Genomic DNA, 18,153 nt, shown 5'->3' on the forward strand with positions numbered 1-18,153 from the left:
ACCAAGATTCACAGTCACAAATAGGTGCATGCTCACGGTTTGTGATTCAAACAAAGCACCGATTGCAATTGTGATTCAATGATTATTTTTGCATCATAGGCCATTGAAATCCCTCTTGGTCCACCAAGACAATGACAGCAATCAAACATGACTAAAATGACAGAAATGAAGCATGATTGTAATCAAGTATGAAGGTAGCCAACAGAGGCTACAAATATTCTTACAATACCAAATTGTCCTCAAATATTTCCATTCAACTAAGTAGATCAAATAGTTAGCTACCCTCTCAGCAAAATAAAACTCCAAAAGGACACCAGCAAGTTAGCCAAACCAACTGCACAAGATCCAACAGCCCAATGTGTCAACTGTAGTCAAAATAGGAGAGTGGAGGAGGGAGGTGGAGGAACTATACATCTCTACAGTCAACCCCCTCAAGGTCCATGCACCCTAGCAATGGACCAGTTGTACATGTAGTAGTTCTTGGCTAGGAAGGTCCTAAGCCAAAGAGACCTATGGCTATCACTCATGCCAACAAAGCCCCTGCGTTGGGCCTTGTTGTCGAGCAGGTAGGTGTAAGCTACTATCAGTGCCTCCTCATTGAACCTAGTGGTCTCCATCACAGCCAGGTAGAGGTTAGCATCAACATGGGCTGGTCCAGTCTCCCTAAGGGCATTGGCAACATTGTTCACTGCATCAGACATTTTAGTCAACATCAGCTTCTCATCCTCAGTGAATGCTCCCCTCTTCCTCTTGCCCCCAACTGTTGAATTGGTCAAGACCTCAGTGGCCTTGCTACTGCTGGATATGTCATGGCTAGATGGAGCCTCACTAGCACACTTGAATGAAGTGCCCTCAATCTTTGCTGCCACATTATCATCTTGGTTCTGCCCCTAGTGCCTCACCAGAACCTACAGCATACTTCCTAGTTGCCATTGCATGGCCAAAAATTGCCTCCATATTAGTGTAAAACCTAATGGGACAGTTAAGAAACTCAACATACTTAGGGTGGTCCTGCACAAGGGTTAATAGGTAAGGTCACTATCATAAATTCAATTGGAACCTAAGTAAAAAAGAATAGGTTTTCATTCTACCTTGATATGGTTACTGTAGTGGTCAGTATTCAGCATGATTGCATTGAGGTCATTGTCCCAAAGAGCCCCACTCAAATCTTTAAACTTAGAGACCTTTGCCCACTTCTGCCTCCACTTCCTGGGGTGGTTGTACATCTAAGTGGGGCTAACAATCTCACCAGTGAACTCCTTCAACTATTTGGCCACTAGGTTGACATCCTTTATCCTTGAAAACCTTGTCTGGCCTACTACTATCACTCACAAGCTGTGCCATCCTCCTTAGAACAAAACCGGATGAAGCATTGTTCCACCTCATTGGTCCAGCAGCTGCAGGTGCTGCTGGTGGGGGAGCAACAGGTGCTGCTGCTGGGGGAACAACAGTTGCAGCTGCTGTAGCTGCAGCTGCTACCTGAGCCTCATCCTGACCACTAGCATCCTCAACACTAGCATGAGCCATCCTAATAGTCACAACAGCATGAGCTCATATGAAAAGAGAAGGCAACAACATAAAGGCAAATAGTAAAAACTATAGCAATATTGGTCTCAGCTAGGTCCAAACATTATTACATGAGCATCACAAATCCAAGTGTTCCAGACCAGGGCTAACAAACTAGATATTACAGAGAATTAAGTAACATGAATCAAGTCTTATGAGTACCCCTCTCATCCCACATTGCACTGCAGATTGTATCTCTCCTGGCTGCCATGGCTTAGGAGTCTTGGGACAAAATGTCATCAACAGGTTGAGTGTCATGCTCCAAAGGTGGCACCCATTGTTCATTAGGCACAACTTCATCTACCCCATAGCCTAGGATCCAGTTGTGCAGGATGCAAAAGGCTAGGACAAGCTTCACCTGTGTGTTTGTAAGGGTGGAAGGGCTTGTTGTCTAGGATTCTGAATCTGTTCTTGAGTACCCCAAATGCCCTCTCAATTGTGACCCTAAGTGAGGAGTGCCTCAGGTTGAACAACTCCCTTGCATTGGTTGTGTTGACACTATTTTTTGACACGTGTCAAGGAAGGTGATTTTGACAAAGGAAAGGTTGCCGATTTGAAAGAAACCAAAAGATGTACATGGTCAGAATCAGCCGATGGGGTGCGTCCGATGGGCCAGAGGGATATTCCATGAAGATGCTGATCCGCTCGTTTTGGTGATCGGCCGATGAGGAGTTGCCGATGAAGTCAGGAAGGAAGAAGGAAGCCCGAACTCTACGAGGATTCTAGTGATTCGGTTGTAACATTTAGTTAGTTTGTTTTTAGAAAGTCTTTAATTTTTAGCCAAGTAATGTGTTTGCCGTAATCGGCTAGGACTTGTTAGCGTAGACTATAAATATTAGTTGTACGGGACCGGAGAAAGTTGATACACATCCAATACAACAAACACTTTACAATTTCTTCGCACTTTTTCGGCGACTTCGCCTCTTTTCTTTTCTTTTTGACGAGTTCTTTCAAGTTGATCAAGGACGCCTCACATTCGAGCGACTTGATTTGCTGGTGTGTCAGACCGGGGCCCACGGGACTGTGCACATCGCATAGTTCCGAATAAAGAAGGATGGAATTAGACTCCTAGTATGACTCGTCTATAATCCTACTAGGACTCTACCTTGTAATCCTCCTAGAACTCCTATTTGTAGACCGACTAGTATCACATCCCCTGGACTATATAAAGGAGGGCGGGGTATCTAGATCGGCAGGCTGAAGAGGCTCAGCAGAGCCCAACACACCAGCACAAGGTGCAATATACCACAACACCACACAGGACGTAGGGTATTATGCTATTCTGGCGGCCCGAACCTGTCTAAATCTGTGTCTTGTGTTTCTTGCGTTTACCTTCAAATTCCAGATTCGGCGATCTGTCCCAAACAATCTCCTACCTAGGACATTCCTAGGTAGGCCGACGATTAAAACACTGACAGCTGGCGCCCACCGTGGGGCCGATCGCCGCGATCATTGGGAGAGCTTGAAGTACCTTATCATCGAAAATCCATCTACTCGGCGAATCGACAATCTTTACGTCAAGATTATCAAAACAACGGTCTGGTCTTTTGTTCAGCTGCAACATCGAAATCGAGACAAAAACCAGGCGGCTCATCCAAACCTGCGAGTCACAATCCGAAGCATAGAAGTATTCATCTGCTATTAGCCAGAGATCCTGCGGGTCCCGCGGAATTAATCCTATGTTGCTGCCGCACAAGCCGATCGTCCGAGTCCGAGTTCAAGTCAAAAAAGATCCGAAGCAGCGGTTACAACCAAAGAGTCAAAGCCTATTTCTTGAAGCCATGCGCCACTATATATTACTAAAAAAAGAAGAAACAGCACACGATGGTACAGAGCATCGGGCCGCCGATCGTGTTTGTGCGGTTGAAAAGTTCAACTAGCAAAATTTTGCTACATGCACACGAAGCTACCAGAAGACAGCTGGCCACAGCTACTACTACTCCGACTACTCGCCGAGACATGATCAACTACTTCGACTACTTTTCCCAACTAGAAGACTAGTCGAGAGCGGGCTTCGCACCATCAATAACTAGTCGGAATCGATTCCGACTAGTCGGCTTCAGTCAAGCTAAGTCACTTATATCTTTTTCGACTTGTTTTTTACAAGATCGACTGTTTTTTTGTGTATGCCTCTCGAACGGAGTCACGCTCGGGGGCTACGCCATGATCGACTACTTTGTGCGCAACCCGCACTCTCTCCAACTTTTTTTGTCCGCGACCTGCACTTTTGCCGACTATTTGTCCGCAACCCGCAGGCCCATCGACTGCTTTATGCGTGCTGCGCATTTGTCGCCTTGCCGACTTCTTTTTTGTTGTCTCCTCTCAAAGGTTGCTAAAGTACTCGAGGAGCCCATGCCTTAATCCGTGAAACCTCGATTCTTCTATGCGCCTATGCTTCTATGCGTGCACGCGGCTGCAGTCCTGTGCTATGGGCTATGGCAATCACAAAACTAGGTGCTTAAACATAATAGGCTAACTGCTCGGGGAAATTAAATGGCCTAGCGAGAGCAAGACACAATTTTTTAAAAAAAGCATTTCACAATGCTGGGACTCACACCCGACTCGATATTATGTATATCATTTTACAACATATTTCTATATTTCTCATACAGGAGATTGGACCTGAAGCATGCTGCTGGGTGAGGCATGCTCCCGACAGCTGCCACGCCTAGCTATCTCTTCATCGGCACAGATAACTCGGCATATCTCCAGAAGCATATCCAGCCTCAGGCTCGGGGGCTGGACACAAAAAACTACTCAATGTGGTCTCTACAGCTTGCCTAGCTCCCAAGCCTAGGGGCTGGACTCTACAAAACTACTCGATGCTGCTTCATGTGAAGACTGGAAGCAAGAAAAATTCTACACCGTGAGCCACGACGTTTGGATCCTTAATTCTAAATCTCGAAATTTGAATTCAAGGCTCGGGGGCTGTAGGATACGAGTCATCGACGGCTTATTTTTCAAACTCTTGGAAGATAAAGACTAGAAGATTGAAGATTGATTTGACCCTCAGCCTGATTCTGCGATTCTACCTAAGGCTCGGGGGCTACTCCATATGGAGCACGAGTTCATCGCGCACCATATAAAAGAAGACGATTCGGGGCTTGAGCACCACACAGCCTCGACGCAGCCATGGAAGTACTCGGAAGGCCACTCAGAGCACTTGACGGAGCACTTGTAGGACTCCACAAGCACTTGAAGATGCCTTCAGAAGTACTCGACGCCTGCAGTACTCGGGTACGAAGCGCTCGGGGGCTTGTCAGACCCGGGCCTACGGGACTATGCACATCACATAGTTCCGAGTAAAGAAGGAAGAAATCGGACTCCTAGTAGGACTCGTCTGTAATCCTACTAGGACTCTACCTTATAATCCTCCTAGAACTCCTACTTGTAGACCGACTAGTATCACATCCCTTGGACTATATAAAGGAGGGCGGGGTACCTAGATCGGCAGGCTGAAGAGGCTCAGCAGAGCCCAACACACCAGCGCAGGGCGCAATATACCACACCACCATACAGGACGTATGGTATTATGCTATTCTGGCGGCCCGAACCTGTCTAAATCTGTGTCTTGTGTTCCTTGCGTTTACCTTCAAATTCCAGATGCGGCGATCTGTCCCAAACAATCTCCTACCTGGGACATCCCTAGGTAGGCCGACGGTTAAAATACCGACATGGTGAGTTTTCGTTTTACCGAGTATATTTGAGCTTTAGCTACCGGACGTATCGCTGTGGCTTTGTTCAAATCTATTCAAAAGTTATCGAGTTTATTTAGGCTTTGATCTCGGGCATATCACTGCTTTCTCCTCGAGATTTATTCACAATTTATTGATATTGGCTAGATTTGTAGGGGTTTTCTATGTTTTTGGCTATTATCACATCTATCCGCTTAGAAACATATTAGATCAGCTTTTGGTTTTGAAATAACATTTTGTTATCTTAAAAGCCGGTTTAGATTTGTTTCGAGCTTACATCATCCGAGTTACACATTCGTAGCTTAGATCTTGTTATACACGTGCAATCGGCTATCTTAAGCTGATATTGTCATTTTCCGCATCGGCTGATCCTACCGACGTGCTCTTTTACTACGCACCCGCATTTAATATTCTTTTGTCGTCTTCTATATCGGCGGAGCCTGCCGATACGCCTGTGTGAGAGATATTTGGAATTCCAGCCAATATGCTCTCGAATTAGACTTTATTTTATCCCTTGTCAATTACAGGTCAAATTGACTGGCACGTTTGGTTGACTTTCCGGAGCTTGACGAACACTTGCCCTCGTATTCCAGTGTGTTGATTTTTGCGTCAACACATCTTTTGGCATGCCCGGTGGGATTGGAAGCTTCAACATGGTGGATATTACTGATAAATCTGAAGTCAGCGAAGGTAACTACATCCCTGCTGATGAAAGCAAGCTCAAGGAGGATCAAAAGCAGGAGTACCTGGATCTCGTGGAAAGATTCAAATGTGAATGCCTCAAGTCATATAGCGTCACCAGATCGGGTGACGTAATCAAGAAGTTTAATCTTCCATCCTTCCAGCCATTGACGGAAGCGCAGCGTGACAACAAGATGATAGATGCGGTGTCTCAAGCTGTGGCACAAGCATTTTTCAAGAGCACAACAGTCATGGACAACACGATGCACAATGCAGTAGTCAAGACTTTTACAGAAGGCACGTTTCCAGATTGCATGGGTCCTTGCTACATACAACCAGATCAGATGCAGTACATCCCCTTAGAAGTATCTATGGCAACAGCTTTGTCGGCTCAAAATAGCCACAGACTACTACTATGACGTCAACGACTCCAGCTGCTCCAATCTTTTCAACTCCCAAGGCTGCGCCTATAGTCATGCAGGGAGTATCTGCATCTGGATTTCCAAAAGGGTGGAATCTGGCTACCAGGTATGGTATGCTGCCGGATTTCTTTACTTCATAGTCCAATGCACAGTTTAATACATCGGTTTCTCAGCCGATGGCTCGCCAGCATGATCCATCAGTTACTCAGCCGATGGGCTCTCACCAAGATGCATTGGCAGCACAGCCGAACACACATAATACATGGAGTCCACAAATGGCTACACAGTTCAACGCATCGGCACAACCGCCGATGACCCCACAGCAGTGTCTCGTGATCCTGCTCCAACCCAAGTCTCCCTCGGAGATTTTGATTTCACAGTCTCCCCATCAAGGTGGGATTAATTGTGTTTTCCAGGAACAGATGACTGGAGGACTACGATATGTCAACGTGCCATACATGGAATCTACTGGTCAGCAGTCAGCTAGTCCATCAGCTCAACTGCCAACGACTACCTCCACGCTGGCAATAAATCAGTAGACACCCAATCGGGTGGCTCAGCAAGCGCACCAGATGCCATCGGCTGGACAACCAATGACCCCTATGTCACCACAGCCTGCAATAATGACAAACTCAGTAAACATGGTTTCTCTTCAGTAGATGCCAGTAGTTGATCAGCACGTCGATTGGAACACTAAGATAGCTGAAGTGACGAGGGAGCAATTTGGCTTAAGGCCAAAACATCAGTCTGTTATGTATAAGAATCCTTATCCTCCGGCTTATAATCAGATTCCTCTCCCACACAAGTACAAGATGCCTGACTTTACCAAGTTCTCAGGGCATGGAGAAGTTTCTATGATGGAACATGTCAATAGATTCCTTCTACAGTTAGGAGAAGCAGGCAACCAAGACGTGCTTAGAGTTCGGTTGTTCTTCTTATCTTTATCTGTATCGGCCTTTGCTTGGTTCACCACTTTACCAGCAAACTCCATATTATATTGGGCCGATCTGGAGAGACAATTCCATCAGTTTTTTTCTCTGGAGTTACTGAATTAAAGTTGACTGATTTGACTGGCTTAAGACAGAGGAATGATGAATCGGTTGCTTCCTTCATTCAGAGGTTCAGAGATGTTAAAAATTGATGCTACAGTTTGGTACTGTCCGATTAGCAGTTGGCCGATGCGGCATTTAATGGACTCTTGCCACACATCAAGGACAAATATGCATCACAAGAGTTTGAGAGCATCAGTTAGATTGCAAGCCGGATGACAGGAGAGACTCGATCATACGAGTCTAAGAAGTCTTTTCAGAAGAAGATAAATTATGTAGAATATTCTACTGACCATGATTCTGATGAGGAACAAGAAACGATCGCATCGGCTGAGTGGATTCAAAACAACAAGAAGCCGGTGACGTGTCCGTTTGGGAAGAAGGAACCAGAGTCGTATGGGTTTGACATCACCAAAGCCGACAAGATCTTCGACTTGTTGTTGTCGGAAGGGTTGATCAAGTTAAAGCCGTATCATAAGATCCCGTCGGAAGAAGAGCTTAAGAATATGAAGTACTGCAAGTGGCACAATGCCACGTCACATGATACCAATGAGTGCAAAGTCTTCCGGCAGCAGATTCAATTGGCCCTTGAGCAAGGGAAGTTAAAGTTTGAAACTCCCAAAATGACAATGAAGATCGACCGGCATCCGTTCACCACTAACATGGTAGACGTGGCTAGAGACAGAAATCTTCCTCAAGCCAAGATCCTGACATTATCATCGGCCAGAAAATCTGGGGCTGTTGATCCTAAGGTACAGATAGCGGCCGATGAGGTCAAAGGAAAGGGTCAACAAGAAGAGGAGGCCAAACGTTCTTCGGTGCCACGTAGACGTGTCATGTCTCAAATGCTGTTGAACAAATTCCAGCGTGACCACGGAAGGCAGCAGCGCAAAGAGGAGGAGGCACGTCACGAGAAAGAACATTGGAGGTGTCATTTATTTGTCTACTGCTGGGAGAAGGGTTGACATTGCCATTGGCATATGATTGTCCCGAGTGCAATGGTCAAGGTAGCCGATCATATAAAAGGCCACGTCATGTCGATGAGTCTTACCGATGTGAGCATACTCATGTACATGATCGGCTAGGAAAAAAGATATCGGTGCATGATCGACTGGGGGGCAGGACCATGTTACGTGATCCTGCTGGAAGAAGAGTGCCCGCGCATGATCGGCTAGAAAAGATGGCCGATGACAGGGTGCAAGATGATCAACCGATGCGGAGGGATCCGGAATGCGAACCTGATTCAGATCGCACTAATCATTCTCAATGGTGTCCAGGAGGTTTGAGCAGATCACAGAAGAGGCGTGTTCAGAGGCTACGCCAACTGGAGATCATAGATGGAGAACAAGAGCAAACTCTAAGCAAAAAGGGAGTCAAGGAACAAGTTTGGCGTGTCAAAGCTAAAGCTGATGATGAATCAGCTGGTAATAGTTCTACACCGATCCAAGCAGTCGATTTTTCAGAAAGTTCCTAATGGATGAATTCCTAGAAGAAGAATGAAAGTTGGGAAACGGGTTTACATCGGCCGATTTGCTAGAAGAAATTGATATTGGAGATGGTGATAGACCAAGGCCGACGTTTATTAGTGCTAATTTGGATCCCAAATACAAGCAGGAACTGAAGAATTTATTAAAAGAATACAAGGATTGCTTTGCTTGGGAGTACTATGAGATGTCTAGTTTGGATAGATCCATTGTTGAGCATCGTTTACCTATAAAAATGAGATATCCGCCATATCAGCAAGGGGCAAGATGGTGCAATCTTAAGATTTTGTCAGATATAAAGGCCAAGATCACACGGTTAATTGAAGCCAATTTTATTCGGCAGTGTCGCTATGCCAAGTGGATCTCTAATGTGGTTCCTGTCTACAAAAAAATGGAAAGTTGCGAGTTTGTATTGATTTCAGGGATCTCAACAAACCACGCCGATGGATGGTTATCCTATGCCGATAGCGGATATGTTAGTAGATGCTGCTGCTAGGCACAAGATGATCAGTTTTATGGATGGCAATGCTGGATATAATCAGATCTTTGTGGCAGAAGAGGACATTCACAAAACTGCATTCAGGTGTCAAGGACATCTTGGTCTGTTTGAATGGGTGGTTATGACCTTCGGACTGAAGAATGCCGGTGCTACATATCATAGAGCCATGAACTATATTTTCATGAGCTCATTTTTAATATTGTGGAAATATACATTGATGATGTAGTTGTGAAGTTGAAGGGGTACCAAGAGCATTTGGCCGATCTGCGTAGAGCCTTGGAATGCACAAGGAGGCATGGTTTCAAAATTAATCCAAATAAATGTGCCTTTGGTGTATCGGCTGGCCAATTCTTGGGTTTCATGGTACATGAGCGAGGAATTGAGATTAATTAGAAGACTATATCAGCCATTGACAAAGTTGAAGCCCCTACGACAAAAGTTGAACTTCAGTCATTGATCGGCAAGATTAATTTTATTCAGAGATTTATATCTATTCTGTCCGGAAAAATTCAGCCGTTTAGCTCGCTACTGAAGTTGAAGGCCGATCAAGAGTTTGTATGGAGAGAGGAACACCAGAAGGCATTAGACAAGATCAAACATTATTTGGTAAATCCTTTAGTATTTGTTCCTCCCCAAAAGCACAAGCCGTTTAAATTATATTTATCGGCTGATGAGCGTGCTATTGGATCGGCCCTTATTCAAGAGTTTGAAGGAAAAGAAAGGGCTATATATTTTGTGAGTAGAAGATTGCTGGATGCTGAGACAAGGTATTCTCAAGTGGAAAGACTATGTCTTTGCTTATATTTTTCTTGCACTAAGCTTAGGCATTATTTATTATCAGCTGAGTGTGTTGTCATAAGCAAGGATGACGTGATTAGATACATGCTCTCGCTGCCGATTTTAAATGAAAGAATAGGGAAATGGATTTTAGCCTTATCAGAATTTGATTTGAGATATGAATCGGCTAAAGCAGTTAAGGGCCAAGCCATAGCCGATTTTGTCGTGCAACATTGTGGATCGGAGCTAACCATGGTAGATCTTGTCCCTTAAACTTTATTCTTTGATGGATCTTCATGTGGGAATGGTTCTGGAATTGGTGTGGCGCTGATTTCCCCTCGGGGGGCAAATTTTGAATTATCATTTCCAATTGAGGTATCTGCGACCAATAATCAAGCCGAATATTGTGCTACTATCAAGGGGATTCAGTTACTTCGAGAAATTAAAGCTGATGCGGTTGAAATTTTTGGAGATTCCATGCTGGTGATTAATCAGTTAACTGGAGAGTACGAATTCAAAGATGATATTCTACGTTTGTATCATGAAGAATGTCTCCGATTGCTGAAGGAATTTAAAAAAGTAACCATCGAGTATGTTCCAAAGTTTCATAATAGTGATGCAAATCGGCTGGCTCAGCATGCTTCGGGATATCGGCTGATGGAAGGAGTAATGGCCTTGGAATTTGCAGCTCATGATTGGAGGAAGAAAATTTTTTATTATTGTGACACCTCAGATGTCTAGCTATTAGAACTTAGGGTAATGTGTGAATTTTGTGTTTCTCCTTGTTTGATAGCTAAAAATTTTCAGTGCAAAATTAAGGGTATTTTTGTAATTATGGAAAAATGACAAGTTTCCTTTTGCAAAAGTTTTTAACTTAGGGAGCAAATTCAACTTTGTGAAGGGCTTTTTTGCAAATGTGCTGGTAATCATTACTTTGGCAGCTTTATTGCAAATTACTCCTAAACTTTGTTGAAATTGGCTATCAAAAAGTGTTTTTCTTTTATTAAATAGAGTTCTTTTGAACTTTTGAAAATATTTCAAAATCCTTTGATCTAATGAAAATTTGCACAACATGAAAGTTGTAGGTCTTGAAAAACTGAACAACTTTCATTTTGGGCACTTTTTCATTTGAGCCCTAGATCAATGGCAAATTTTGGTTTTCACTTAGACCCCTTAACTTTTTTGTATTTGCAAAATAGTCCCCCAGTTCATCTTCAACCTCCAGCTTCGCTGGAGCTTGGCAGGCCGCCGCCGCCACCGGTTCCCCGCGCGCCGGCTGCCCTGCGCCGCTGTTTGGAGCACCGCCTCGCCTCCCTGTTCCTCCTGGACCCCACCCCTCCACTATGCTGGCCGCCCACATGCCTGTCACGTCGCGCTGCCAAGCTGCCCCTGTTTTTCCCCTCTCCGGCGAGCGCGCCGCCACGGAAAGTCGTTCTCCCACCTCTGTCGGCCCTCCACCGCTCCACGCGTCGTGCCTGGAGCACCGCCGCCAACCGAACCGCCTTTACTTGGCCCCTTCACTTCGCGCCACGCTGCCCCGAGGGCTCTTCCCCACATCACGTCGCCGGCCGCCATGGAGAACCCGCGCCGTCACCGATTTCACCTCTTCGGCGAGCCTATCTCCTCCAGAAGCTTTTTTCCGTGCTCATCCTTTCTACGATTGGCCTATAAAAGGCCAGGCGGAACCCCATCGCCGGCCAAACCCCACCGCACCCTTCTCCAACTCCGGCGAGCTCCCGCCCGCCGTCGACCCACCGTTGCAGCGCCACCACGTCCCTTCCAAGCACTCCAGCAGCTCCGTCTTGCTCCAGTGCAGCTCACCAGGCCCTCCTCCCTGCCAATCCCTCATCGGAGCACCGCCATTGCCGTTCACCTTCACCGCCGTGCCCTGCTCCCCACCGACAAGCCTCCTCCGGCCACTATTCCTAGCACCCAAGCACACCAAAAGGTGCGCCATGGCCCCTTCTTGCTCTTTAGACCTCTGGCCCTCGACGCCGGCGATTGCCATCGCCGGAATCGGCCGGCCACTCCCTGTTTCCCTCCCCAATCCGGCCAAGGACCCGATTGCATGCATTCAAATAATCCCGAGGTCCTTTCTGCAAAAAGTTCAAACCTTTTCCTTTTCTTTTCTTGTGAACTTTGAAAAATCTTAGAAAAATAAAAAAAATAAAAAAATGCCAAATTAATTTTGTTGTGTTTCTTTTAATTAGTTCTACAGCTTGATGCCATGAGTTTGATTTGTTTCCTTTTGTAACTTATTCTAAAAGTAAGATTAACATATAGCCCTTTTTATTTATATCTTTATTTCCAAAACTTTATTTTGAGTGAGCCTTTAAACACATGCTCTTTAGAGTATGTCAAGCTCTATATAATTTTTCTAAAACTATTAGTGAACTCTAGTTCATATTTTTAAAATTTTCTTTTAGTATCTTGTTCATATTCTTCAAATATTTCTTTTAAAAATCCATTTTTTTGAAATAAAACCCCTTTTCCATGTTATTTTATGGAGTTCTTTGTGTTCCCTTTTACTCTATAAACCATTGCCCAGTAAAGTAAAACTTTTAAGTTAATCTTAAATGTTTACTTTATTGGTTTCCAACTTTTTAGTAAAGGAAAGCTATACTCAAGCACTTCTCTAAATTACTTTTATTGCATTGCATATAGAAACAACATCGTTAGCCGACGGAACGTATGAGCTCATCCAGGAGCCAGATGGGGATTTCTCTGAAGCTCAAGTTAACACTGTTGAAATAACTAAAGTCCCGAACTCCGATTCGGAAGAACCCCAATATACTGACTCTATAGACACCTCTACAGGCAAGCCCCGGTGCATAATCCTATTATTTTAAATTATGCAATTTATTGTTATTATTTACTTGTGCATTTAAGTTATTGGAGTTGAATGAAAACCTTAGATGCATAATTCTATGTTCCTATTGATTGAACACTTGATCTGAGTCCGAATAGATGCTATGCTAATAGGACCGGTAAAAGTCGAGTGATTGCCTATCACTCGCGAGCTTTTTAGGAGTTGACTGTTTAAATTCCTACAATCACTATAAGGACCATGGAAGGAATTTGGATATTCTGCCTGTGTAGTTGAATTTGCTAAGGTCGCAGTGTGTGGTAGTGTTGATTAAGCATTTGAAAGTACTAGCCACATGCCGTAAATATGGTACGCGGCAAGTCTAGTAACTGATCGGCCCGTCAAATGGACATACCCCCCACTCTCTCTTAGGTATAGGATGAATAAAATGGATGAGGGACAAGGTTGGTGCCCTAATAAAAATTGTAGCGCTACACTACGACTATGAGGGACGAGGTTGGTGCCCTATAGTCAGGGAGAGTGGCACTGATCCATGAACCGGAATTAGAAGAAAATGGTTGCTTGGGAGTGACTCGACAGTGCTCCAAGCGTGTGTGTTAGGTTTACCTTGCAAGGATTGAAATTCGGTTCGAACTGTTCCGCTGCTCACGGATATTGAGACTGCTTAATCTCTTTGCCACATAGAGTAAGAAGTGAAACAATGATGATACTAAATCTTGTTGGATGCAAATTAATTTCTCTACCATGTTTTTATAGATAGGTGCTTACCTAGAATGGCTAATGAAACTAGAATTTGAAAGCTAAAACTTGAAAATAAGGACCTACTCTTTGTTGATTTTCAGCAAAAGAAACCCCAGAACCTTCACAAACCTTGCATGTCTAGTTAAAGGGATGTTATATACCCTTAGATGGGCCCGTCTTGCTGAGTATTAGTATACTCAGTCTTACTTGTGACCTTGTTTTCAGAAATAACCGTGGAAGACCCAAACACTAGTTTGACTTGGCCTAGTGTTATACCTACTGGTTGGTCTATGGAATGGGAACCATCCCCGGCCAGTTATGACTCGGCTGAATGATGTCATGTTCGGTCTTACCATGATATCTACCCTATGACGGTTGTATATAGTTGTGTTTTTCTTTTCCGCTGCAGAACTTCTCTTTTACACGTAGTTTCTATTAAACTTCTCTAAGTTCCTTTGGAAATAAGTTTGTAAAAGCTGCCTTGACTTGCTAGCTTCAAAACTCTGATGTAAATTACACCCCCTTATCTATGTGATGTAAAATATTGTGGAATCTTGTATCTCTGACTCACCTTCGAGCAGGATGTATACTTGTGTTACGATCCGATATCAAGTGGTTTCATCGGGATGTTACCCGACAGACCTATGATTATACCGGTTGAGGTGCGTTTAGATGTTTAGTGCACTCGAACTGGTGTAATTCAAACTGGTTCTGCCACAATTATTTAAAAGATCCCTCCAAGAAGGTGAACAAAAAAATCAGATTCCAAGCAATCAAATACGTGTTGTTGGAAGAAGAATTGTATTATCGGACGATTGATGGGGTTTTGCTCAAGTGCATTGACAAAGAGGCGGCAAAAGTGATGATGGGTGAAATTCATGAAGGTGTCTGCGGGTCTCATCAATCGGCGTACAAAATGAAGTCGGTGATCAGGAGAAATGGTTATTTTTGGCCAACGATGCTGGAAGATTGTTTCATGTATTATAAAGGTTGCCAAGAATGCTAGAAGTTTGGGTGTGTGCAAAGAGCTCCTGCATCTGCTATGAATCCAATAATTAAGCCATGGCCATTCAGAGGTTGGGGGATTGATTTGATTGGTCAGATATATCCACCATCGAGCAAGAATCATAGGTTCATTTTGGTGGCCACGGATTATTTCACCAAGTGGGTTGAAGCAATTCCTCTGAAAAATGTCACGTTGAAAGAGATGATTGAGTTTGTCAAGGAACATATTATCTATCGGTTTGGTATTCCACAAACCATTACAACCGATCAAGGTACTATGTTCACATCGGAGGAATTTGAAGAATTTGCCACTAGAATGGGAATTAAATTGCTGAATTCCTCTCCATATTATGCCCAAGCTAATGGCCAATCAGAAGCATCTAATAAAGGAGACATCAAACTAATTAAGAGGAAGATTGATGAATATCCTAGGAAGTGGCATACTGTGCTTAATGAGGCTTTGTGGGCATATAGGATGGCTTGTCATGGTGCCACTAAAGTATCCCCATATCAGTTAGTATATGGACATGATGCTGTTCTCCCGTGGGAATTGAAGTTTGATTCGCGACGTATCATGTTTCAAGATTAGTTAACAGCCGATGAGTATTCAGCTTTGATGAAAAATGAATTGAAAGATTTGGCTGGGCATTGGCTGAAGCCACTTGCAAATGTTGAAGCGAACAAAGCTAGAGTTGGCCGATGGTACGACAAAAAGGTGAAACTTAAAAGCTTTGATCAAGGAGAATTAGTTTGGAAACTGGTTTTGCCGATAGGAACAAAGAGTTCGAAATTCGGTAAGTGGTCACCAATATGGGAAGGGCCATTCAGAATAAGCAGATGTGTTCCTGGTAATACCTACATTCTGGAACTGCTTGAAGGAGAGGAATATTCTAGAGCCCTTAACGGAAATATTTGAAGAAATACTATCCTAGTGTTTGGGTGGATGCATAGCCGATTAATCTGATTTATCGGTTGGGTTGTGATGGCCGATATGATATGTATCGCCCTTGGCGCAAAAAATTTATACACCCCGGGCGTTTGGATTCGGATCGATGTTAGTTTTCGCTTGTTAGTTAATTCGACAAGGAAATTTAGAGACTTGCAATGGAAACTAACAGAGAAAGGGAAATAGTTCATTAATCATATTTTTACAAAAGGCCAATCAGACGATCAGGCCGATACAATAGAGGCTACTCCTAGAAGATGCTACTCCTAGAAATCTAGTCATCGGCAAAGATATTGCCGATGATCGCCTCTATACTAATATCTTCGGAGATGGCGGTGGCTGCCATCTTTATGTCGTCGGCGAGCTCCTCGACCGCCCACCAGTCCTCGCCGCCTAGCGGGAGGTGGACCGGCTAGACCTGCAGGAAGTCGTGGCCGGACTGGTACCGGGCTTTGGTGAGGGCCACGGCCGCGCCCCAGCGGACTCTGTGTCCGGCGACCTCCCGAACACGGCAGGGGATGTCCCGCAGGAGGGCGGCGATGGTGTCGCCAATTCACTGACCCGGTTGCGGTGGCAGCTGCGGCGTGGAGGGTCTGGACCTGCGACTCCAGGACTGAAGCAAGGCATCAGAGAAGAAATCTGAAAGAGGAATACATTACATGAGGAAAATGACTTACAGGCAACCCTGGAGTCGGCGGCGGTGTGCTGAGCCCGGATGACCGTTCGGTCGGATTGCGCCACCTCTAGTTCGGCGGCGAGGCGCTGAGACCTGATGGTCTCCTGGGAGTAATTCTACCGAGCTTCGTCCTTCTCGCGGAGAAGCGGGCGAATGTACTCCTTGGTGTCTTCGGGGACACCAGGAAAGGGAGGACCCTCCGAATCTGAGGAGTCGGAGGAAGGAGGAGCGTCGTCGCTGTGCAAGGAATAAAGAAATTGAAGATCAGAATCAAACAAAAATATTATGATCGGAAACGAAAGAAGGAATCTTACTCCCAGTGGCGGCGGATCGCCGAGGGATTGTTGGAGGGACCTTCGCCGGAGCGCTTGAAGCCCGCCATTGCTACAGGAAAAGCTAGGGTTTTTCGATTGAAGGGAGAAGAAAGGAAGTGCTATAGCTAATGGAGGCTTGCAGCCGATGCCAAGCAAAAGGGTGATATTTATGGGCTAAACCAAAGAATTGGATCAGGTGAAAGGACAGAAAATGAATCGTCGTGTTAGATTTGTGCGGATGAGGGGCAAGAGGCCATGGGCAAAGAAGAGTTTTACCTGGCTGTACTAAGCGTGCCGCGTGCACAGAGTACGAGGAATTGCTCTAAATGCTGATTGGAGCGTTGGTACAAAAGAGCAATCATGGATCAAAGTAATTTCGGAGCAACAAATAAATTACTCCGAAACTGGGGGCATGTGTTGACACCGTTTTTTAACACGTGTCAAGGAAGGTGATTTTGACAAAGGAAAGGTTGCTGATTTGAAAGAAACCAAAAGATGTATAGGTTCAGAATCAGCCGATGGGGTGCGTTCGATGGGCCAGAGGGATATTCCATGAAGATGCTGATCCGCTCGTTTTGGTGATCGGCCGATGAGGGGTTGCCAATGAAGTCAGGAAGGAAGAAGGAAGCCCGAACTCAACGAGGATTCTGGTGATTCGGTTGTAATATTTAGTTAGTTTGTTTTTAGAAAGTCTTTACTTTTTAGCCAAGTAATGTGTTTGTCGTAATCGGCTAGGCCTTGTTAGCGTAGACTATAAATATCAGTTGTATGGGACCGGAGAAAGTTGATACACATCCAATACAATAAACACTTTAAAATTTCTTCGCACTTTTACTTTGCCTCTTTTCTTTTCTTTTCGACGAGTTCTTTCAAGTTGATCAAGGACACCTCACATTTGAGCGACTTGATTTGCTGGTGAGTTTTCGTTTTACCGAGTATATTTGAGCTTTAGCTACCGGGCGTATCGCTGTGGCTTCGTTCAAATCTATTCAAAAGTTTTCGAGTTTATCTAGGCTTTGATCTCGGGCATATCGCTGTTTACTCGTCTAGATTTATTCACAATTTATCGCCATCGGCTAGATTTATAGGGTTTTCCTTTTTTTTGCTATTATCACATCTATCCGCTTATAAGCATATTAGATCGAATTTAGGTTTTGAAATAACACTTTGTTATCTTAAAAGCCGATTTAGATCTGTTTCGAGCTTACATCATCTGAGTTACATATTCATAGCTTAGATCTTGTTATACACGTGCAATCGGCTATCTTAAGCTGATATTGTCGTTTTCCGCATCGGCTGATCCTGCAAACACGCTCTTTTACTACGCACCCGCATTTAATATTCTTTTGTCATCTTTTGTATCGGCAGAGCCTGCTGATACGCCTATGTGAGAGATATTCGGAATCCCAGCCGATATGCTCTCGAATTTGACTTTGTTTTATCCCTTGTCAATTACAGGTCAAATTGACTG

At 44.4% G+C, this 18,153-nt stretch overlaps 1 pseudogene; it reads right to left on the bottom strand.

Annotated features, from left to right (window-relative positions):
* Positions 1–431: 431 nt before the first annotated feature.
* On the bottom strand, positions 432–12,181 carry LOC120700962 (annotated as a pseudogene).
* Positions 12,182–18,153: the final 5,972 nt, after the last annotated feature.

Source organism: Panicum virgatum, chromosome 3K (genome assembly GCF_016808335.1).
Source record: "Panicum virgatum strain AP13 chromosome 3K, P.virgatum_v5, whole genome shotgun sequence".
NCBI classification, from domain to species: domain Eukaryota; kingdom Viridiplantae; phylum Streptophyta; class Magnoliopsida; order Poales; family Poaceae; genus Panicum; species Panicum virgatum.